Below are 23,591 nucleotides of genomic sequence, written 5' to 3' on the forward strand. Positions count from 1 at the left end.
AATCATTTTCTTAAGTAACTCATTTTATTTTTGCAACATTCTTAGTCCTTGACAATAGCTGGTAAGTCAGTGTGTTGCCAAATTTGTGTCAGCAACTTCAGCCAAGATGCCCATAGCCATTTACACAGAAGAGAAACTCCCCTGCTGTATGAAATACCTGTTCCAAAATTAATCAACATCAGAAAATAGCAGTAAAATGATTCTTGAAAGACTACCAAGCAAATACGCTAAGGAAGGAAAAAGGACTTGTAAGGTTAATTGTATTAACACTACACAGTGACACCTAACAAATAAGTGTTCTGGGACAGCTTCCCAAATATAAAAATTCTAAAAGGCAGATTAACAAAGAGAGAGGGGGATATTCAGTTGGAAATTGCAGTGTTCTGTAGAGAAAAATCTCACATTCATCCTTATTTTCTCTGAATTTTAACAGGCATTCTGAAGCAGGAAAATTGCAGCTATTCTACCAAGAAGGGCTTCACCCATGCATTTGGGAAAACTAGGAAATTTACTTTCCTCCCTTTTTTTTTTTTTCCTTAAACTCTCTCTACAGCTGTGCAGGGCACTGGTCTCCAGCTCTATAATACACCACCCCAGTCAGACCCCCAGCAAGACAACAGGCGACTGCAACAAACAACTGCTATGAGTTTCAAGTTAAATATTTATGTTTTAGTCTGAAAACTCTTTGTAAAATACCCTATTATCTCTTAAATCTAGTAATAACACAGGAAATTGTTTGCTTAATTCTGACTTTCTGTCATTTACTTTCTCCTTTATGCCTTTAAGAATGACTCTGCCTTTCATAGCCAGATAGTTTAATAACAGAGACGAGAAAATATGGTTTTGTGTGCAGAAAGAACTGGAGCATGGTACTAAATGTACTGAAGCATGTGAAATGTTAATTACACTGAAAAATACTGAAATATGTTGCTCAGCTCGCTGCAGGATTGCTACCCAAAGTATATCACAGAATGTTAGGGATTACAAGGGACCTCAAAAGATCATCTGGTACAATCCCCCTGCCGGAGCAGGAACACCTAGATGAGGTTGCACGGGAAGGCATCCAGGCGGTATATGTACATGTATATGGCTACAGAGGTTTGTAGGCACAAGCCCATTGCTTGGGGCTGCAGCCACTGCCTGAACCAACTGCTGCCCGGCTGTGCCGCTCGCACCTACCGTGGCCAAACTAGGTGTGTGGGGTCAGAAATCCACTCAGAACTGTCCATTGCAACCTGCCATCAGGTAGAACCCCAAGAGGAAGACATTTTGTCTCTGCTTAGTTTTGATCAACAGAATGCGTTCTGATCAAAAGAACCCATTTGCTAAATCCTGTACAGAGAGTTCAATTGTTCTCCACATATCCTTCTTCTGACATATACATTCCACAATTTGCAATGAGGGTGGTGAAACACTGGCCCATGTTGCCCAGAGAGGTGGTAGATGCTCCATCCCTGGAGACATCCCAAGTCAGGCTGGATGGGGCTCTGAGCAACCTGATCTGGGTGAAGATGTCCCTGCTCATTGCAGGGGGTTGGACTAGGTGACCTTTGAAGGTCCCTTCCAACCCAAACTATCCTATGATTCTGTGATTTATGTGGGTCTTTTGTAGATCATTGAGTTAAACTTCATACCTCACAGTCCCTGTCAGCCACTGCTAAAAAGTGAGGTTGCTCTCATGTTCAGGCAAAACTTGCATCAACAGCACAAGCAAACATAATGGGGGAAACTTTAGTAAAAAATTAATACCATTATTTGCAAGACCCATTTCCTCCTGTAATGGAGCACCATTGACCTTAAGTACTTTATTTCTCTACTTCTCATCTGGCAAAGCAAATGCTACCGCCTCCTGCATTCTGCTCGTATGTGTACATGCCCTTATTAGCAAAACAGAAATAATGAGCAAAACCTGAAGTTTGACATTTGCTGTCTTTTACTTTTGACCCACCATGTTGCCTTTGATCATGCCACTCTTTTGCTACTTTTGATAAATCTATGGAAACAGAAATGCAAAGTACATATTTGCTTCAGATAATAATAAAAAAAACTTCTGTAATTCAGACCTATGGTGTTTTCAAAAAACATGTTTAGGGATCTCTAGAAAGATCCCCTTAAAGCAAAAAGATCCTCTTAATGCAAAAAAAACAAAATGAAAAATTAAATACATTTGTCTTGCTGCCAATATATTAATAGGAAACTTTTGTTTAGGGATGTATGAATTATAACATTTTGGACAAGAGAAATTAAACCGAAGAATGAAGCCTCCATCATACCAATACTTAAACATTGAAAAATTTCAGTGCCTACAAAGGTGACACAAACCACCACATTACTGAATCAGCAAAAAAACTAACCCATGATTGGGATAATTTGCAGGCTCTTACGACATTTAATTTTCTCAAACAAAACATTTACCCTCTTAACTTGAGGTACTTCAACAAAGACTTAAAAAATGCACCACAATTCCATCATTACGTGAGTATTTAACTCTTAAACACAAGCAACGGTTGGCAAGGAGAATAAAATTATAAGCACTAAGTATGCATTATAGAAAATATAAAGATAAATAAAGATTAGCTCTCTGGGAAGCACACAGTAGTCAGAGAAACCCAGAAGCCTCACACTTCTTCATTTATCCTTTAACAGAAAAAATTCACATTCCCTGAAAAAGTATTGATTTTCTGCTGCAATCTGTGGGAGCCTAAAGAACTGAAAGTCATTTTTGCAGCATACTGAGATTGTTTAAAAATAAGAACTTCAGAGAGGTCTGCTTGAATTACTTTCTGGATCTCACAATACACTTATACATTTATTTCTGTTCAGACTTGTCCTTCCAAACAAGACACTTGCATTTTTAAGTTGTACCATTAGGTTTAAATCTGCTTCAGCACAGTTGAAATGCATAACCCCCCCTTGACAGAATCACCAACATAAAGTGCAAAAATATTCACTTGCTGCCATTAAGAAATGGCACTTTACGCTGCTATGAGGCATCAAGGCCTGTTAGGGAAATAACTGATTTTCCTTGGTATGCTTACACTGTGAATTTCCAAGCTGTTCATTCTCCGTGGTTTTTTTTTTTCCTTTCATCCTCCCCAGCCCCTGACAGCCCCCACTAAGGGTGTCTTAAGGCAGCAAAGAACCCTCAAGAGAAGCATGGAAGACTGCAGCTGCCAGGATGCACAAGGGGCAGCTGGAGGGGAAAGCCATGGAACACTGACAGCCTGGACAAGGGAATGTGCCTGTGTCCCCGGAGGGGACGCACAAGCTTGGGCACAGGACCAAATTCAGAGAGGCGTGTATTAACAGGCAAAGAGTGATCTGCAGTGGAAGAGGCAGAATGATAAAGAGGGCAAGACCTGAGAAAACACATCTTGGTACTGGAAACGCAGAGAAGTAATGAACACAACCCTGGTGCACCTCTCTTTAAAAAAAAATTTGTTTGCACTAAACACATTTCATTGTAAGAAACTAAATTTCATTTATAAACAAATTTATCTAACCTTGGTGGTTTTTTTCAGTGTTATATCACACAGCTATGACATATTTTTCATGGCAAATCACCCAAGAAGCAGCCAAGAAAGTAGAACTACGCATTCCTCAAGATATCTGTGGCCTTAAGTGTAGCTTGTTTCTACCAGCTTCAAAGCAGGAATGTTGCCAGAGATGGTAAAGTATGAAATTGGTAAAGCTGCTGTGCCTTCTGTGAGTATGTTCTGCATTTCTCAGCACTGAGCACAGTGTCTACAACCAGATGAAGCAGAGGAAAAAAAAAAAATATAGTCTACCATTGAACACATGCAGTAGAATGAAGAAATAAAACTTATTTGTTATTAGATATTGCCTCTTTTTCTAGAGAGCACTATGAGCCTAATTTACATCAACAATAGCTTAAATGGTTCTAGTTTACTGTGCCTAAAACCTCTTCACCTGATGTAAGTTAGCATACTTCAGTTGCCCTTGAGGGAACAGCACCATGTTTATCAAGTCCTCATTGTTAGTCTCTACCAATTTTTACGTATTTTTCCTCTGTACTGCATCTTTGGGTCATCATGGGCTGGGGCACTCCCAATCACAAATACAGGCCAGGTGGAGAATGCATTGATAGCAGCCCTGAGGAGAAGGACTTGGGGGTGTTGGCTGATGAGAAGCTCAACGTGATCCAGCAATGTACACTTACAGCCCAGACAGCCAAATGTATCCTGGGCTGTATCAAAAGAAGCGTGACCAGCAGGTTGAGCGAAGTGACTCTCCCCCTCTACTCCAGTTCTGTCAGACCCCACTTGAAGTACTGCACTCAGCTCTGGGGCCCCTAACATAAGAGGGACAGGAAAAGGTCCAGAGGGCAGCCACAGAGATGATCAGAGGGCTGGAGCACCTCTCCTATGGAGACAGGCAGAGAGTTGGGGTTGTTCAGCCTAGAAGCTCCAGGGAGAGCTTACAGCAGCCTTCTGTACCTAAAGGGGACCTACAAGAAAGCTGGAGAGAGACTTTTTACAAGGGCCTGTATTGATAGGGCAAGGGATAATGGCTTTAAACTGAAGGAGGATAGATTTAGATTAGATAAAAGGAAGACATTCTTCCCCATGAGAGTGGTGAGGCACTGGAAAAGGTTGCCCAGAGAAGCTGTGGATGCCCCATCCCTGGAAGTGTTCAAGGTCAGTTTGGACGGAGCTTTGAGGAACCTGGTCTACTGAAAGGTGTCCCATGGCAAGGGGGTTGGAACTAGATGATCTTCAAGGTCCCTTCTAACCCAAACCATTATATGATTCTATGATTGTATTTGCAGTAAGTCAGTAAAAATAACTTCAAGTGAAAAAGAATTAAGCAAATTTAGAAAAGGCTGAGATCAATGTATTTAAACTTTACAATAGAATGCCATGTATCTTAAAAATAATTCTAATAGTAAATACTATATAGAATAGTAAAAAGATACAGCACAGGTTTACGACTGGTGTTATCAGATAGCTTTATGCAAATGACAGAGTTAGAATGCACACAAAATTAAGATTAAAACAAAGATTTGCAAATGCTGAATATATCTCTCAAAAAAAATTCTAAAGAACATTGAGGGAGAAATCTAATAATGAAAGAAGAAAATAAGAAAATAATTATACCAGAAATGGCATCATGTTGCAGAGGCTAATAATGTCACAGTGTATTTGCACCATGGGCCAGAAGAGCTCTGGACTGGACAGTCAGCAGATATCAGAGCTGAAGGCAATGATCCTTCCCCCCCTCCCCCCCCAGCTCTGGTACACTGCATTAGCAGTTTGAATCGCACTTCAACAGTTGGAAAGTGCACACACCACAGAGGACAAGTATGTATTTGGATCTATAGAGGTGGTACAGCTAGGAGAAAAATGAGGCACTCAAGAAGGAGCAAAATGTCAGGAGAACTCTGAACAGTGATCTGTTATACAGCCTCTGGGAACTAGTCTAGACACTCCAGATGGGAAACCAAAAAGCTAAGGGTATTAGGAAAAATATCACAGCTTTAGGAAAGGCCAAGTGATTACAACATGGCTGTTTCACCACCCCCTCTACCTGAACTTACTCTTCATACGTTCATGTTTCATTGATGCAGCCAAGCCAGAAAATACTACGAAAAAAGAAAGAAAACGGTTAATAGGAATGTGTAACTTTTACAGGCAAAGACTCTGCCACTATCTCATCTCTTCCTGGTGCAGCTCACACAAAATTTTATTTAAATTTGTAGCGCATCTTCTCTTCTTCAGGCAGATGGACACACAGCAACCATTATGGAACAGGTAAGAGCCATGAAGCCAAGCTGCCATGTTAATTGTTACAATGAAGAGCAAACAACCACTTTAGGGATCCAACATCAACTTTGGCATTGCCAGAAACAGAAATTAAATAGCATATCACAGATTACTTTTGAAACTACTTCTACCCCCTAAACTCACAGAAATTGTATAAACACGTGGTGTTATTGAAGAGTCCTGTAAGAGTCTGAGGGTTAGTCAGTCTGGCTACTTCTAATCCTCATACTCTGACCTGGTTTGAAGCCTACCCCATTAATTCTCAACTCGCATGTCACAAGAAAACACAACCTTTATTGTATCAATTAGAGACAGAAGCCACTCATTTCATTTTCTTTGTAAGCTGTCACGCATCGGTATTTGTGATGACTGGGCAGGGGACAGAGTGTGCAACTACTAAAGAAAATACCCTTTAATTTTTTTTTTTAAGATTATTTTCCATTGCATATCACTTTGAATTGTATACTGCAAACTGACCATGAGTTTTATATGTAGGCTACACTACTGGTGAAAGAGGGACTGAGAGAAGTCTGCTTACTGGACCACCATATGTTTTAAGTTTAGCTTCCCATGGCATATTTACACACCTACACAAATACAGGTCACAGTTAAGGAGAGTTATAGAACCTTTTTTTTTTTTTTCCTTTTTTTAGATATGACCTGACCATATTTACCAGGAGTTACATACACAGAAAAGCACAGTTGTGTCAGGCTTAAGTGAACTTGGAAAGCCAACACAAATTTAGCTGACAGGAACTGGGGAAAAAGAGGATGGATTTTACGCATCAACAACCATTACAGAAAAAGACACAGAATTTGTACAGCTACAGAGCTAACCTTCTAGTCCCAGGAGCACAGCAATACTTTATATCCAGACTCATCATCTGAGTATGCTATAGCTCCATTTCATCTAATTCCTATACTTCCATTTTCTACAAACATCTTCTGAAGAAATTTTGTTTTCTAGAAGCAGATTAAAACCAAGAAACATGGACTTTAAACACAAAAAAGACATAATTACTTCCCAGGGGAATGTGTGTGTCATGTTCCCATTGGGGTCAGAGGGACCCCAAGATGACTCAACACCAGCTGCCAGTTTCAGAGCTCAACAAGCTGTTTTATTTTCAAGATTTTTCTTTTTAACCAAGAATAATATCCACCATCAGTAACCACATTATCTCCCAGCACTTTCCTAAAAGTTCTCCTACTCTAGAAAATAATTGGGGAAAAACAACAATAACAAAACTCCTCACCACTTTGATCTTGTGGACAAAACCTCAAAAATCATAATCTGAAAAGATGAGCCATTGTCTATCTGGACTAATTTCTCTCCCACTTCTCTAACCACAGTGCCATTATTTTCCAAACAACACTGAATTTTATTTTCGAGGACAGGATAGGAATAAACAGTTAAAAGCTGTTTTCCTGAAGAAGACCACAATGGTGTCAGGCAACCCTGAGTGGGTCAAGCATAAAAATGCTTATCCAGTAGAAGTGTGGACAAGAGCCCAGCTGCAGTCCCACTGCACAAACAGGTAGACCACACATGAGAGATGGTGAGGGTACAGGTGAAATGGGAAGACGAATCACCAGCTTGGAGCCATTCCTGTAAGATGTTCACAATAACTTCTCCTGACCCAAATCCTCTTTAACATCACCTTAGCCACGTTGGGTTTGTCACAGGGGAGCAGGACAGGGTGGTTGCAGGAACAGAAAAAGACCACTCTGTCCCACCTAATCCAGTTGTGTTTTGTTAAGCAGGATGGGTGCAGCATTTCTGTTCCAGTTTGTCTATGACACACACACAAATCAAGGTCCAGCTAAGACTGCCACCAGAGAGCCAGGGGAATAGAAGCTCACCTCAATTGCTCAGTGTGTCCAAGTCCTGGCTGGTGGCCTGGACCTCACACCAGGCTGTTCCCCCTCCAGCTCAGCCTTCTAAGTGTCAGAGATGTACATGTCCTATATCATGCTTCCTCGTCCCCTGCACCTGGTCAATTAGCAGTCACTGTCAGGGTTTCTGTAACACTTAGGTCTCCCACCCCAAATGGTTACAGAAGTGTGAAGTTAGCAACAGTTACAGAACAAAGTTCTATTGTTTTTTCATTTTCCAGGATTAATCTGGTCAGGTAGAGTTGGGTAGATGTAGCCAAAGTCTCCTCTGTCTGTGCAGGTAGCCCTCACCCCATGGCACAGGTTTCATATGGCCTTTTCTTTGAGCAACCTAAGCTTACTCCATTTCCCAACAGAAAACTTTCCAGTTCACCATCTGAAAAAGGATAGCACAGCCCAGGATAAGGTAGCTTGAAATTGATCTATAGATCATTCTGACACAAATGTTACTTACTTTGAGTTTCATTGTTTTTATAACAAAACAATCCCAGCTATATGCCCTACTGTACTGATGTAAAGGATCTAATACATTATTTTAATACTTTTGAATCTTTCAAAAACATAATTCACTAACTGAATTGGAAACAATATATGCTATAGAAAAGCTTTGTACCAACAGAACATCATTTGCATTAGAAATTAGGCCTACATTAAATACCATATACAAATAAACTAATCCAGCCTTTTAAGTAAGGAATCCACAGCTTCCTTAGCATCTCTGCTAGGACTAGAAACATGCAAATTAAGAGGTACTAAGCATAGCTTTTGTGATTTTCACAGTTTCACGTAAACTGAAAATTATGAGCTTTCTATATAGACTATAGACCAAAGGCAGTTCCAACTCTCACTTTCCATGGTAAACCAGGGAAAATAAAACTCTTACTTCAGCAGAGTTAAGAATGAAAGCAGTCAGATTTCACTGTGAGTGAAATCACAGCCAAGGCTGGAGTTCCTATCTGCTAAATTCTGGGTAGATTCAACTTATCCATCTGATTCTCAGCATCCTGAAACAAGGAGGAAATGCTTCATTGGAGTGAAGGGAGGGCTTAAATTCCAAAAATGTGAAATATTTGATTGAGGAACATAGAATCTTTAAGAGATGCCCAGGGACTGCACTCTGCTGGAAACACAGAGACCATCCCGCGTCAAGAAGACAGCAAGAAAACCCAGTTTCCCAGAAGGAAATTGATTTTTTGGCAGAAAACTTAGTCTTTGACTCTAATACAACATGACGTACTACTTGAAGTTCTTGCAACTCTGTCTTAAGCTCACAATCAACTAGAGATTTATTTTCTCTACAACTCAAGTTAGTGTATACTTTATTTCCTTTAAGATAAGTGTTCTCAATTAGTATTAAAATACATTCACCTTTAAGGAACTCAAAATAAAAAACCCAAAGAATAAGGAAATTACTTAACTTGATTTCAAAATGCAGCTGTTCTCTCTGCTACAGTGAGACATTTCTAAGGATAATTATAAAACTCTCCTAATCTTTAGGACATTACAACTGCCATACATTCCAGTCCCATCCTCTTACTCTTCTTCAATCTCGAAATTCTTCCTCCTTCAAATCTTCTATTTTTAAAGCTATAGGTAACAAGTAATGACATACACTCTTTTTTAGTTTCTGAGTTGATGGTGGAAGGGCTCACACTGAAAGCATTTTAAAAAAACAATCTGTAGCTTTCTCAGAAAGACAAGCTTGGAAATTCAGCAGCTCCCTCCCTGCTGCTACCACCCATAACTACATACATCCCTCAGTACATACTGATATCTTTCACTTGGAACCAGCTCCTAAAACAGCTGGAAATTCTGTAGGATTAATATCCACACTCCAGGGAAAAAAAAAAAATAAATAAATCAGAGTTTCTAAGCACCATCTATTTTTCATTGTAAATAGTCTGAGTTTTGCCTTTAATCCCAGAACAGTTAGAACTACAGAACAATTTGGGCTACAAGGAGCCTCGGGATGGTATTTGGTCCAAACCTCCTTAGAAAACAGAAAAAAAACATACAAAACCAAACAAACAAAAACCCAAAACAAATAAACCAATAAAATGCACAACAACAAAACACTTAAAAGTCGTTTTTTCCTCTTTCAACAGTTGTACTTATATTTTGGTATTGTTCACTTTTCTCCTTCCTTAATACTTTAGTAAGTCTATTCAGTCAAGAAATTTCCCTAAAAGACACAAGTCTGACTGTTTATACATTATAACTGCTGTGGTCTTCTCTTCTCTTCCATGTTTCATGTTCAGCTGTCCTCCCTTTCACTGGCTTATCAGCTGTCAGCACCAAAAGGTTCTTCCATCGTTTTTGAGCTCTTCTGAAAGGAATAACCCAAAAGAGGGATAAGCTAGGAACACCATCCACCAGGATGTATACAGCAGTGGCATTTAAAGATAACTTTTAACTGCCTTCACATCTGTATTCTGACGTACAGGAAACCGCTGAAAGCTGTAGGTTTGTATTTACAGCTCAGAAAACCTAGGTATGGAAGCAGTTTAATTACAAACATACATAAAAAGCACCATTGATAGCATGAACTCTACTAGTAGGGCCTGTTATGATAGGACAGGGCATAATGATTTTAAACTAAAAGAGACTGGATTCATGCGTGATATGAGGAAGAAATTTTTACAGTGAGGGTGTTGAAGTACTGGGCCATGTTGCCCAGAGAGGTGATAGATGCCCCATCCCTGGAAACAATCAAGCCCAGGCTGGACAGGGATCTGAGCAACCTGATCTAGTTGAAGATGTCCCTACTCATTGCAGGGGGATGGACTAGATGAGCTTCGAAGGTCCTTTCCAACTCAAACTATTCTATGATTCTACAACTTTGTATTCCTTACTATTTCATAATATTACAATCAAACTCAGTTCACTTTACCTGGCAGCTCATTAAGCAGCTTCCTTGTCATGACACTACTTATAGCTGGAGAGTTTTCCCATCTATCACCAAAGCCAAAATCCAACATTCCTCACATGTTCATTCCCTGAGCATGTTCACTTTCACCTGTTTATAGTATCTGTTACTGCTTCCTTCAATATCTAGAACTTTGATATGGCAAATTCAACCACACCTCCAAAAAAGAAAGTAAGCATTTGCTTTATTATTCCAGTGGGAAGGATTTTTTTTTTTTAATCTCATTAAACTCAGCTTAAGAAAAAAATACAAGCCTGAAGGAAATTCTTGGAGAAATTCCTTTTACAAGTACAACTGCCCAGAGTAACATTTCCCATGAAAATTATCTACAGAAACTGCTGCCTTTTCCCATGCCAGTACAATCAAAAGCTTCAAAACCAGCAAGGATTTAGTTACCAGGAGGCTGGATGGGGGGCAAAGAACCACATCCACCAGAAATCTCTGGGAATTGTTTGAACTGCTCAGTGTTTTTTAAAAGAAAAAAAAAAAAGACAGGATTAATGGACAATTATGAGGCATAAGGGTTAATTAAACCATTAGGACATGCTCACTCTATACATATACACACATCAAAAATATAGACACACACACACCTCTTCAGCAGTGAAGTGCTGGCAGTTCACTTCCCATCTCCCACTGCAATACCAGTATCAGCAACAGCAGGTTCTCCAGCATGACACAGAGGGGCTGACCTGGAGGACTCGTGTCCCTTAAGAAATATAACCCTCCTGAGACAAAGCTGCATGGTACAGAGGCATACATTCTCAGGAATCTAGAGGATTATACACAGACAAAAAAAAAAAAAAAATATCCCAGAAAAAAGTCCACGCTGATAACTAATGTATTTGGCAAAACAAGAGCAAAAACATTCACTTCTGTCACACTGAGAATCTGGTGGTATAAGAAATGCAAAGCACATGTACATACCCCCACACAGACATGCCGAAGAGCTGAAGGAAAATGAAGCTGTACTACAGACAGCCTCTGCCTTCATCTCCAAGGTGGACTGAAGAAAGAAGTGGCAAAGCACAGTAGCAGCCCTCGTCTTCAGCAGTACTAGCAACAGAGCAAGAGGGGATTTTCCTGCTGAAGAAGTCACAAGGCTTTATCTTTCCACAGCCATAGGGTGGCTTTGCAGTAAGATCCAGATGGCTACTCAGTTGCACAGTAACTACACCTGTGAGCAAAGTTATGTTTTGGGTGGTTGCATAAAAACCACATCCAAACATATAAATACACAGACAGAGTACAGACCTTCAACACCAAAAAACAAACAAAAAAAAACCCAAACACACTTGTTCCTACAAGTATGTGAACCAATGTTTTGTTATTCCTATGTGGAACTCAAGCAAAGACTAGAAAAAGACTAGAAAAACCATAATAGAAACTTGGAGCATCACAGAGATTTATGAATAAGCTCCAAGAATGGGCTAAGAACAAAAAAAGAGGCCAGTAATAAGACTGCTAACAAGACCCCTAACAGCATAGCTGACAAGCACTACAGGGGATCTGGGAGTGTAACAGCAAACTAATAGGAGGTGGAAGAAGCGAGCTTGAGGAACTACATTACAATAAAAGGTAACTCTTCCAGCCCTCAGGAGGCAAGGGAAAGTGTTTAGAAGGTCTTCAGTCACAATACTGCAATATTTTGTTTTTCCAGATACACATCTTGCCATTGGCTTGTACAGAAAAGGTAGTTTAAATATAAAACTCTTTAGGGTATTTTAAATATTAAGTGTCGTACATACCTCTGTTAATTTATCTAAAATTGACAGAAAAAAAGAAAGCAGACCTCCTCTTGTGCAGTTTTTAAACAAAAATAAAAGAAAACCCTATTTATTATATATACATAAAGGTAAGTGTTTTTACTAAACATGTAAGATATCGTGGCCCTTAACAACCACAACTGCTTAACCTTTAAAGGTCAAAGTCATGTCATTTATACCAATATTTAAAAAGTCTAATTATAGTATCTACAACTATAGGGACAAAGGCTGGTTATTAGAAAAGAACTATTATAAACCAAACACAATTATATTATAAAGAAACCATTAGATATTTGATGAGATTTTAATCTTTGAGCTGATATCATTCTGCAAGTTAATCATCTGGAGAACAGAAATCTGTTAGGAATGCAATTAAATGTACAAGTTCCATTAAAATTGAGCTGATATACTTAATTGTAGTCCTAAAATAGCTATTTCCTCACACCTTCACTAAGCAATTTTTTTTTTTTAATCTGAGTAAGGAACACTTTTCACTTAAGCTCTCTAATAAGATCTGTGAATACTTGTGTTCTGTTACCCCATACAAGTTGCACTGCAGTTTGCTGTTCGACCTTGGACTCCTAATTCACTCTGAGATGTACAGTGAGGTCTTTTGTTTCAGTTACTATTAGTCCATAGTATCTGCATTGCTGAAGCTTTTGGGAAGAATATCAACAATATAGCCTTGCACCATGCTAAAGCAGTTACAAAATAAAATGAAATTACTGACCTATAGCAAAACCCATCAGATGGTCATTTTAAGCATGAACACTTCTAGCAAATAGATTATTTCCGGACAACTGTTTTAATGAACCCATGCATATTCAAAGTACTTGCAAGGGTTTTGCAGCATTACCAGCAAATTGAGAATACAGGCCATGCCTGCCTTTTTTTGAGAGAGACAGAGAATTAAACCAAAAAGGAATCCTAAGAGTGCATCAACTTGGGAATATCTGATCTACAATTCATTCTCACAGACCAGGCAGTTTAATGGGGCATTTTAAACTGCTCTGCATGCGAAGGGGGAAAAATGCGACTTCGGAGAGCGACAAGCAAGCCGCGGGCTGGGGCTGGCACCAGCGCATCTCGCTGCGCGGATGCAGTTACGTAACCCCGGCCCCGTCCCTCCCGGGTCTGGATGCTCCGGTTTCTCCCTGGGGGCGGTGGCAGCAGCCACTGCCGGGCCAGGCCACAGCCCCGCACGGGCCCCACCGCCTCCGCGCCCCGGTCCGCTCCCGCCTCCCGCGCCGCCTCCCCGGCACCCGGCCGCGCAGCCCCCTGCGGGGTCCGGCGCGACCCGAGCCGCTGCTCCCCAGCAGGGCCTGACCCGCCGCTCCGTGCCCGTGCCCGGACCCGGGCCGCCGCGCCCCTCCCCTGTGCGCTTCCAGCGCCGCCGCTCAGCGCCCACCTCCTCGCCGGATCCGCGGCGCATCCCCGCTGCGGCCCAGGCGGCTGCACCCCGCCGGTCCCCGCTCCCTCCCGCCGCAGCTCCCCGCCCGTCTGACGGAGGGAGGGGGCGGGCAGCCGCGCCGCCGCCGCAACCCCGCCGCACCGCCCCCCGCCCCCGCCCGCCGGCCAAGGTGCCCTCCGCGCCGGCCGGCACCCATCTGCGGCACCTGCCCCCGCCACGCCGGCGGCAGCGGGCCGGGCCCGGTGACAGCTGCCGCTGGGCTGAGCGGAGCGAGCAGGCGGCGCCGCGATGCTCCTGCCGAGCGCGGCTGCCGCCCTGTGCGCCGGGCGGCGGAGAGGCGCCGGGGCACGGCACGGCAGTTCGGCGGGCGCTCCTGCAGACGGTGCGCGAAGCAACGCCCGGAGTCGAGCTGATGCCGGAGAAACGGGGCAGCGGCCCGGATCGAGTAACGGGCTTCGGCCATGAGATCAGGTCTAAAATTAAAGGGAAAGCACGTGGGCAACAACGGGGACGTGCTGAAGCAAGAGGCACCTCCGTGCCGCGGTGGAAGGGGGTGTCAGACAAAGGGGTGCCGCCGAGACACCCGGGCGTGTGCACAGAACGGGCCTGTCCCCACACTGGCTTGGTAACACAAGTATGACACCCAAGATTGCACTGTCACCGCCTCCCTCCCCCGCGGCTTTCAGTGCATTAGCTGATTTGGTCTTTGTCCTCAGGTAATGGGAGATTATTGAAAAAAACACATTGTGTACTCTTGAAAACTATCAGAGATTATTATTCCCTTACTTTAATCTATATTAGCTTTCTTTTTTTGAATGTCCAGAGCTGGAAGGGACCCACAACTTTTGTCTGTGCATAGGACAACCCCACAGATCACACCATGTGTCTGAAGGCATTATCCAGTCTCTTTTTGAACACTGTCAGGCTTGGGGCCGTGACACCTCCCTGGGGAGCCTGTTCCAGTGCTCCACCACCCTCTGGGGGAAGAACATTTTGCTAATGTCCAACCTGAACCTCCCCTGGCACATCTTCCTGCCATTCCCTCGCGTTCTGTCATTGGTCGTTAAAATTTGGCACCTGCCTCTCCAGTCTACAGGAAACTGTAGACTGGGATGAGGCCTCCCCTCAGTCTCCTCCAGGCTGAACAAACCAAGTGACTTCAGCCACTCCTCATACAGCTTTCTCTCCAAACCCTTCACCAACGTTGTAGCCTTCTTCTGGAGACTTGCCAGTAGCGTAATATCTTTTTTTATCCTGTGGCCTCCAGAACTGCACACAGTGCTCCAGGACAGAACAGAGCAGGACAATCACCCTCCTCGCCCGGCTGGCAATGCTGTGCCTGATGCACCCCAAGACACGGTTGGTCCTCTTGGCTACCAGGACACACTGTAGGCTCATGTTCAACTTGCCGTTGACCAGAAACCCCAGATCCTTCTCCGCAGAGCTGCTTTCCAGCATCTCATCCCCCAGTCTGTATGTACAGCCATGGTTGCCATATCCCAGGTGCAAAATCTGGCAAAATACATTTTCTTCTTTTTTTCTGTAGATCCTCCATCACAGCTTTCATGACATCCTTGATGGCTTAGACACACGTTTGGAAATGGGAAGCTGAACTACCTTGTGTAGAGAAGCTACTGCGTGGCACAGGTCACCCTGCTGTGGAGGAGACACGTTGCAGACTCACCTGTTTGGTTAATGACTTGCCTCCAGCACTCTCGTTCTTCTGCTAGAACCTGGTTGCTCCCCGTCCCCCGGGCTGGCGCACTGTCCTGTGCTCTGGGGAAGGCTCTGAGCCCTCTCTTAGCAAACTGGGCTCCTCCTGCCTGTCCTACGTAAATCCTCCCACTTGGACCTGCTGTCTGGTTCATGGTAACAAGACAGGAAATACATTTTTTCATCCAAGAAAATCAGCTGAAATCCCTGGAGAACTAGATGCCACTATCAGCAAATTGCCGTATGAAAAGGGGGGAAAAGGCCATATTAATTGAAAAAAAGTAGAGAGATTTATAGGATTCCAGAAATGTAATTGTTGAGCCTATACTATTCATTAAGCAAACAGTCCATGTGATGCTCATTTATGTTTTCCCAGTTTCTCAAACTGTGCAGCAAGGGAACATTTTGGAGACCCTAGCATACAAAAGCCATGGTTGTTTTCCTATGGAAGCAGAGACCTCTAGACAAAGTTCCCTTGACATGGTATTTTTAGTGTAACTTATACTAGAAGTTTCTCACAGAAAGAAAAAACATCACTTTATTCTCTCAGCTGACCCTGCAAGTCTCATTCTGAATGTGGTTGTATAAAATTAGGGAATTCATTAAGTAACACATTTTTTTCTGTTTTCTGTGCTCAGTCTCCAAGAATTGAAGCAGGAAAAACATTAAGTGGGATTTTGGGAGGTGTCAGAGTAAGTTTTCATATAAAATCCATAGAAAGATTAAGTAACAGGCCACATACATTATGGAAAGCTTAATAATATTAGGAATGTAGTCACTTATTTTTCTCCTAAAACAAATAAGTAACCAGGGAAGGAAATAAAGGACTCAACTCAACACCACCATCATTCATTTCAGTTAAGAGGCCGCTCAACATCTGCAACCTGAAAAACTGAACCATGGATAGAAAGAAATTACACAAAACTGTGTTGTTAATGAAGCTGGCTTGTTTCTGAACAACTTATTCTTTAACATTCTCTACAGATCTTGGTACCAAATTTTGAAGTGGCTATTCTGTAGAGATTTTCTTTTTTTACTAATTTGCCTATATCTAAACCAAAGAAACATGTAGAAAGGCAGCTTAAATATTGTTTAAATTATACACTTTTGTGACATAGATGGTGGATGACAAAATGCTGGTAAATGCAGACACCCTCCTCATCCAAGGCATTATCTATGTAAAACTTTAGTCATGAAATAAGGCACCATTTAGATGGATGCATATGGCCATTTCTTGGATAATTGTAGAAGATTATAAGCATATCACTTCAGAAACACTGGCAAAAAATGTTGATAGAAGCTGATCTTACATAGTCTTATGTAAACTTTTTCAAAATCAGTGTGGTTGTTACCCAAATACATGATAATTTTTTTTACTGATTTTTACTCATCATTTACACCACCAGGAGCAAAGGTTTGAACATCCTGATGAAATGTTGAGGTAAAAATGTAAATGTAGGAGAAGAGCTATATTCCATTTTGTCCATCCAAGAACTTGACCTGTTCTTCTCAAGTTTAGTCCCATTAATAACTGGGAGGCATTGTTCTCCAAAGGAAAGCTGTAAAACAGTTCGATTCTCCAATGCAAAGATAAAACCTCTGGAAGTTAAACTATAGAATCTTTTCCACTATTCTTGGCTAGACACAAATGCCTTTAAAATATCCATTCTTTAATTCAGGCAGCAGGGAATTTTACTAAATATAATATGAAATGTTTGCATACAGACACTGAGGCTAAGCAGACCTATGGGCATTGAAAATATTTACTTAAAGAATCTTAAGAAAATATTTTTATTTTCTCCTATAGTAGCAATATTGTTGTTTCTTTGCTGTCCTTTATCATTAGGGTTTGTGTGTGTTTGGCAAAACTGTACCCTTAGGCAAAACATAGGTAGCAGACATGTTTTTATTAAAGATTTTTGCAAATTTATTTGAATTATGCAAAACTGTGAGAGTACAGCAGTAGTAACCAGTGAACTGGAAATGCTTCGAAGAACAAGCATGAAATACAGCACCAAGAGCAGTAAAGAGCGTCTGGTAATAAAAGACACTAGGTTGAGGGAGAATTTAGGAGGCAGGGGGAGGCTTGTAGCAGTTGTAAAGGCAGCAAAAGGGAAGTGCCAGTGATATAGAAACTGGATCTGCCCTAAGTACGGGAGGGCCAGAAGAGTGATGATCCATCTCCAAGAATCAGAAAGCACAGCTGTTGTCAGGAGCGACATCAGGTAACTGTTCTGAGTAGGAAGCCAACATCCTTTCACAAATGACCACACAACAAGACATTATTTACTTACTTCTTTGAGTCCTCCTTAGGGCTGAATTACTTAGAAAACTTCTGGCCAAGAACTCTTGTACTTAAATAGCCTTGTGTGAGGACCAAGGATTGCCACAGTTTCCTGATCATGTGAAATTGCAGTAAGCAAAATGAAAGCGGACTCTGAACAATTGTAGAACAATCTGACAATAGTGATAGGGCAGTGAGATGGTGGCTGAAAGTCTATAACTGCAAAATAATGTAAACAGTAATGAAAATAACCCTAACTAAACATACATCATAATGGGCTCTAAATTAGCCTTTATCATTGAGTCATTGTGAACAGTTTTCTGCAAACATGAGCTTGCTACTCAGCAGTAGTCCAAAAGGCAAACAATGTTAGAAATTACTCCAACAGCAGCTGAGAACAAAGCAGAGGAGCTCATTCCACCCCTGTGTAAATCTCTTGTGCACTCGAGTGCTGTGTACAGTTCCGGTTCCTTCATATGAAAATTCAGAACTAGAAAATGCATGTAGGCAGCTAAAAGAATACACACAGAGGTATGGGAATACATCTCAGGTAATAATTTCTAGCTGGAGAACAGACTGAGAAAGGCTTGTCTTCTAATCTGTAAAATCCCGAATGATACATAGGAGTCCAACAGGAAATGAACACATGCTATTTCCCATCACACAAGACTCACTAAATGATCAGGCAGCGCGTTTAAAACAACTGAGAAGAACTTTTCCATATGAAGTGTTATTAAATTGGATGGCTTGCTGCTGTACAGCACAATGGAGTTGAAGAGACAGATGTTTTTAAGCAGGGATTATACAAGTGATAGCTGTAGCTGTTAAGCACAATAATCTTCTTTGCAGTTCCTGCTTGAAAGGTGCCTGCCCGTTGCCTGCTGAAAGTTTCCCAAGAAAGCACACTCTTTATTTGCCCTGTTTCAATGCTCTCCCCAGGCATCAGTTTCCAGCTGCTGTGGTGGAGAGCAGGATACCAGATTAAATGGAAATTTACACTGGTCCTGTACAGCCACATGGTTTCTTTTCTTTCTGCTCAGTTAGCTGCCAGAAACCAAGGACCAGCAGCATCCCCAGGTATGAGAGCATACTCCTGCTCATCTTCCCTGGGACTAAAAAAAAAAAAAAATCAGACTCTCAGTTCACCATCTTCCCCTTCTGTGTGATTTTCCATGTCCCTGAAAATAATTTGGATAAACTATTTTTCTCTTCAATATTTGCTCTTCAGTTTCAGTAGCAATAATCCATATGCACTAGTCTACTCAGTACACAGAGAAATCCTGAAGCCTAATAACTTAAGATACACATAAAATATAACAAAAATATTTTCCATATTCTTAGATCATCACAGGAAAAAAAAAAATCTAAACCATTCTTGGGACATCCTGAAGGAGAAAGGGATAATGATTTAGTCTCACTGAAGAAACTGGAAAGGGAAGTAGAACCACCCAGAGATGCTTTAAAACTCAAATGACAGGTAAACATCTTGCATAGATAATCACAATTTATAAGAACTCTGTTAAGAATATCCCTATTAAATACAACAAACTAGAAATATGAAAAGCAAATCTGAAATGCAGTTTGGCAGAACTCCAAGAATCCCTGAAGTCAAACATATGATAAATCAGCTGGAGTGGTTAAATCTCATATAAACAAAATCTGCATGGTTGCTACTCCATATAGCTATTTATCTTCACTCAAATATAAAGGAGTTTGTTTCATACTTGATTTGGGCAATAGATTGTAGTCCTATGGCCTTATCTTCACCAGAATGCATATGATTTCTTTACTGTGTAGAGTGCAAAACCAAAGCATTATAAACACTTCAAGCTATACATTTCAAACGGCAACAAGAAAGAAATCTCTGGTTCAAAGGGTTGTTACTACAACCCTTAGAACCCTGGTGGCTATTACCAGCACTCTAGTTTCTACTCTAGACTAAGTTCTTTAAAACGTCAATATTTACAAAACTTTCCTCTCAATACCTCCGCCCTAGAATAGCTTTAAAAAGGGTCACAGAGGTACAGGTTCCTCTGCACTCTCCAAGAACTGCTTAATTTACTTTTCCAAAGCCACAGAGATTACCCAGTTTCAAACGGTTTCAGATTACCTCCAGGATAAAATTCCAATAATAATGTTATATATGGACATTGAGACCCTCTTCACATCCTTGTTCTTTAAACAGGCAAAGTAAAAACCTACTGTGATACCTCTGTATGAATAACCTGTGTCCAAAATTCTGGCAATAATTTTAAGTAGCTAAGTTGGTACGTTGTCACAGAGAAGAAAGGCAGCAAATGTTAATGTCCCCCAGCATTATTATAATAGAAGTAAACTCTGAATAGAAATGAACTCTGTCAACTTGATTAAAAGTTAAAAACATCAGTGGGTCAAGACATACAGTACACATTTTCTCATGCCATTACCTTTGATTTTGTGTTGCTGATTAAATATAACTTTACTCCTTCTAGCCTTAGATTTAATAGACAGGTTAGGAGGGGGATTTAGTGTGCCCAGGATGAGAACAATAAAAATTCTGATACTTAAAATAACTCTCAGCAATCATGCAATTTTGTTTGTGAGGTTGCTTATAATTTCAGAAAATATTTCCAGCATATTTTTACATTTCCAGTAAGAGTTCTGATGTCCACATACCTGAATATTCTCTGTTAACATTGTCATATATTTCTCAAAATAACATCTGAAAAAGTTACTCATTAGCACTTTCTGAAGACAGAACTTGGTCAGAAGAGTTGGAAGAATTCCCAGAGTATCTTCTGTACTCCCATGCTCAAGATTTGTAAACAATTTCTCTAAATATAGAGCAGGGTCTGGTCAGCAGTTAACTCTTCAGTGTTAGTAAGATCCTGCAGATATCGCATATTAACACTGTATTTGAACACTTCGTGTTTGGTGAAGCCGCACTTTCCCAGGCCCAACAGAGTTTTCAGATTTCCAAGAAAACAAAACAAAATAATTAAGGTTTGGGAGCAGGCAGATGCATAGTGCTAAAGTAGATTAAATAAAACTATTTAATTAATCTGACAGCGCCACGGATAGTTCAAAACAACAGCCCCACCACCTATGAGATACACAGATAGCGCAGTACTGAAGTGTCATTTTCAAGCTGTGATTTACAATGTTTACAAAGCACCAAGGCCATAAAGGCCAACATCACTCCAAGCAGTTCCTTCTTAAATCTTCCTTTTTTATAACCAAGCAGGGCGAGCAGCTGAACCACAGTTTGCGTTATGTTCAGCTGTGCATTTCCCTTTGCTCTCACACCCAGACCCCACGACGTGGAGCTGCCTTTTTCTCTGCACAGCCTCGGCTACCAGAGCTGCCCGGAACCACCTGGAGCTTTCCAAGTGTGACGCAGCACCAGGCTGGCTGCAGGAGCCTGATCCTCCTGTCACCCCAGCTTCTGCTGCCGGCCTGTCCCTGCCAAAGGCAGAGGCTGCAGAGGAGCGATCCGGTGTGAATTTGTGCTGGAAGTTGCTCACCGAAGGGAAGGCGGCTGCAGCAAAAGGAATACATGTGACAGGTTTTTTTCAGCACAGGAACCTAATGTTCATGCTCGCAGAAGATAGAGCTTTTTCTTACCAATGAAATGACCTAGAAGAACAGCACACCAGCTACTTATCAGTAGTGCTATATAACAATAGCACAACAGCTATATAACAATAGATTCAACAATGACTACAAATACTGACTGCTTGCAGAGTTGCCTCTTAGGGTATCTCAGAGTCTCAGTACTGGAAAAGAGGGAACTGGTTTCCTCTGAGTACCAGCCCAACTTTCTGCAGTCCAAGACCTGACCGAACAAGCAGGCAGAAAAGCTCTGCAGCCCAACATACAGAACACTGATTTCCTATACCCAGGGGAGTGCAGCGGCCCAGCATTCCCACAGACATGCAGTAACAGAAACAGGGCTGAACACAATTAGAAAACAGCACTGTACTACTTCGTAACATGACTTCAAGATGTAAATGGTACCTTTTAACCCTCTGTGTGTGTTGAATGCTCCCTCATGTAGCTGTTAAGATCATTCTAACAGATGATTCTTCTTCCCCCCTCTTGGATGGCCAAGCTCAGACACAAGTCACTTCATTTTTGAGTATTTGCACATGTGGGGATGTTTATGTCACCTGAACACACAGCCAGTCAGTTTCAGCAACATATTACACTGGGAATCTTGACACAGGAAAGACTTGTCAAAAAGGCAGATTCAAACATATAAATGAGCTTTTCTTTTCTCAACTGACTACACAGAGATTTTCAGCATTCCACCTGTCATCTGAAGAACACACACACCATCATCCTATACTTTAAAGCACTCTTTTGAGTAAAGACAAATACAGACAGTTAAGATCTGCACATAGACTTAAAAGATGCTTGGACTGGTACAGTATCTCAGCCCTTGTAGGCTGTATTTAACTTACTCCTAGGATATAAGATGCACATCACACACACTCAGCAACATGTGTCAGACCTGCTACACAAGCACCACATCTGTGTCACATTTGCACAGTAGAACTGATGCTTACTAATTTACCAAATGTTTTTAAATACATGATGCATAAGAAACATTATGAACCCTGCATGTAGATATTCGGCTAATTGCATTAATTTGATACTAGGTGAAGACACATAATATTACAAGATGGCTAATGTAGGTTTGATTTCTAGCAGGATTTTAAGACAGCTGACTGTAAAGCACCAAATGGTGAAGTTTTAAGCAAGCCTATCTTCCAGTTAAATAGACTGTATTGAAAGCTCTGCTCTTCTGTTCCCTCCTCTTCCCACCCCAAACCCCAAGCAGGGGCATTGCTTTTATGGGGACATGTCTTTTGCTGTGGTAAAACAATAGAGACAAATTAAAGAGGGCTGCACCAACAGCTTTCAGCTACTTACAACTGGAAGTATTCCCCAATACGTTCTCATTTCCTTCTTCTTTTTGAAAAAGAAACAGACAAACCAAGAAAAGGAGGCCATCTGTTGTAGATAAAAACATAGCTTAAATTAATAAAGAGACTGAAGACAAAACCACTGATCAGAAGGGGCTGTACTTGTGCACATTCACTATTGAGATGAGAAAGTCAGGGGCTCAGAGCAACACAAAGGAGGCTGCAAGGGAGGTTTCAGATAAGAAGTGGTTCCTGGGAAAAAAAATGAGGGGCTGGAGAAGCAGAAAGCGAAGATTGTGGCAGGGGGGGCGATCCTGGAGCTCACTGAGCTGTATAGAAACAAACACCAAAGGCTGCCCGGGACACTGGACCCCAGACTGGTGACTGCGAGCAGCTGCACAGCACAAATGCAGCTTTCTCCTCAGCCCCCCCTTAGAGCAGCAAACTCCTCACTGGGAAGGGAGTCTGAGGCTATGTGGAAGGGGAGAAAGGTAGGTAAAGGGCACAAAATCATAAGGTAGGATAAAAACTCAATCCTGTTGGTTCTTAAATAAACCCCACTATCCAGATCCACTATGGGCTGTCATTCACTGTCTCCCCTGTGACACAACCCCCCTTATCAATGTAAACAACTCTCCCATCCTATTAGAATTGTCTGCACTGGCCATGTCTACTCTGAAACCCAGTGCACTATCCCACACCTGGTAACTAAGGGAGCAAGACCTGCTTTCTCACCGGTTTTCCTGTGGGCTGGGGACTCTTTGGGAGGAAACCTTTCTGAAGGAGCTCAGAGCCAGAGGAAGTTCCAGGGCACTCCGCTGTCTCTCCCCGTGCCAACGATCAGGGGAGCAGGACTGGAGATGTTGGGAAGCAGGATGCATCCAAGAGCATCTAGTATGCATACAACT

The 23,591-nt window shown here is 41.7% G+C and overlaps 1 protein-coding gene across 4 annotated transcripts in view; it reads right to left on the reverse strand.

Moving 5' to 3' along the window:
- The window catches only part of OSBPL6 (oxysterol binding protein like 6), a 96,565-nt gene extending 82,723 nt beyond the window's left edge, over nt 1-13,842 (reverse strand). For 3 of the 4 annotated variants that reach the window (XR_014184425.1, XM_082056398.1, XM_082056400.1), the window contains exons 1-2: nt 13,777-13,839; nt 5,558-5,602 (exon numbers count right to left, since the gene is read on the reverse strand). The gene's annotated coding sequence lies outside the window, so the exon portion shown is untranslated. Of the gene's footprint in view, nt 1-5,557; nt 5,603-13,776 lie in introns of all 4 variants that reach the window. The other variant, XM_082056399.1, reaches the window with a different exon arrangement.
- Nucleotides 13,843-23,591: the final 9,749 nt, after the last annotated feature.

This window comes from Streptopelia decaocto, assembly GCF_964273445.1.
Source record: "Streptopelia decaocto genome assembly, chromosome: 6".
Lineage (NCBI taxonomy): Eukaryota > Metazoa > Chordata > Aves > Columbiformes > Columbidae > Streptopelia > Streptopelia decaocto.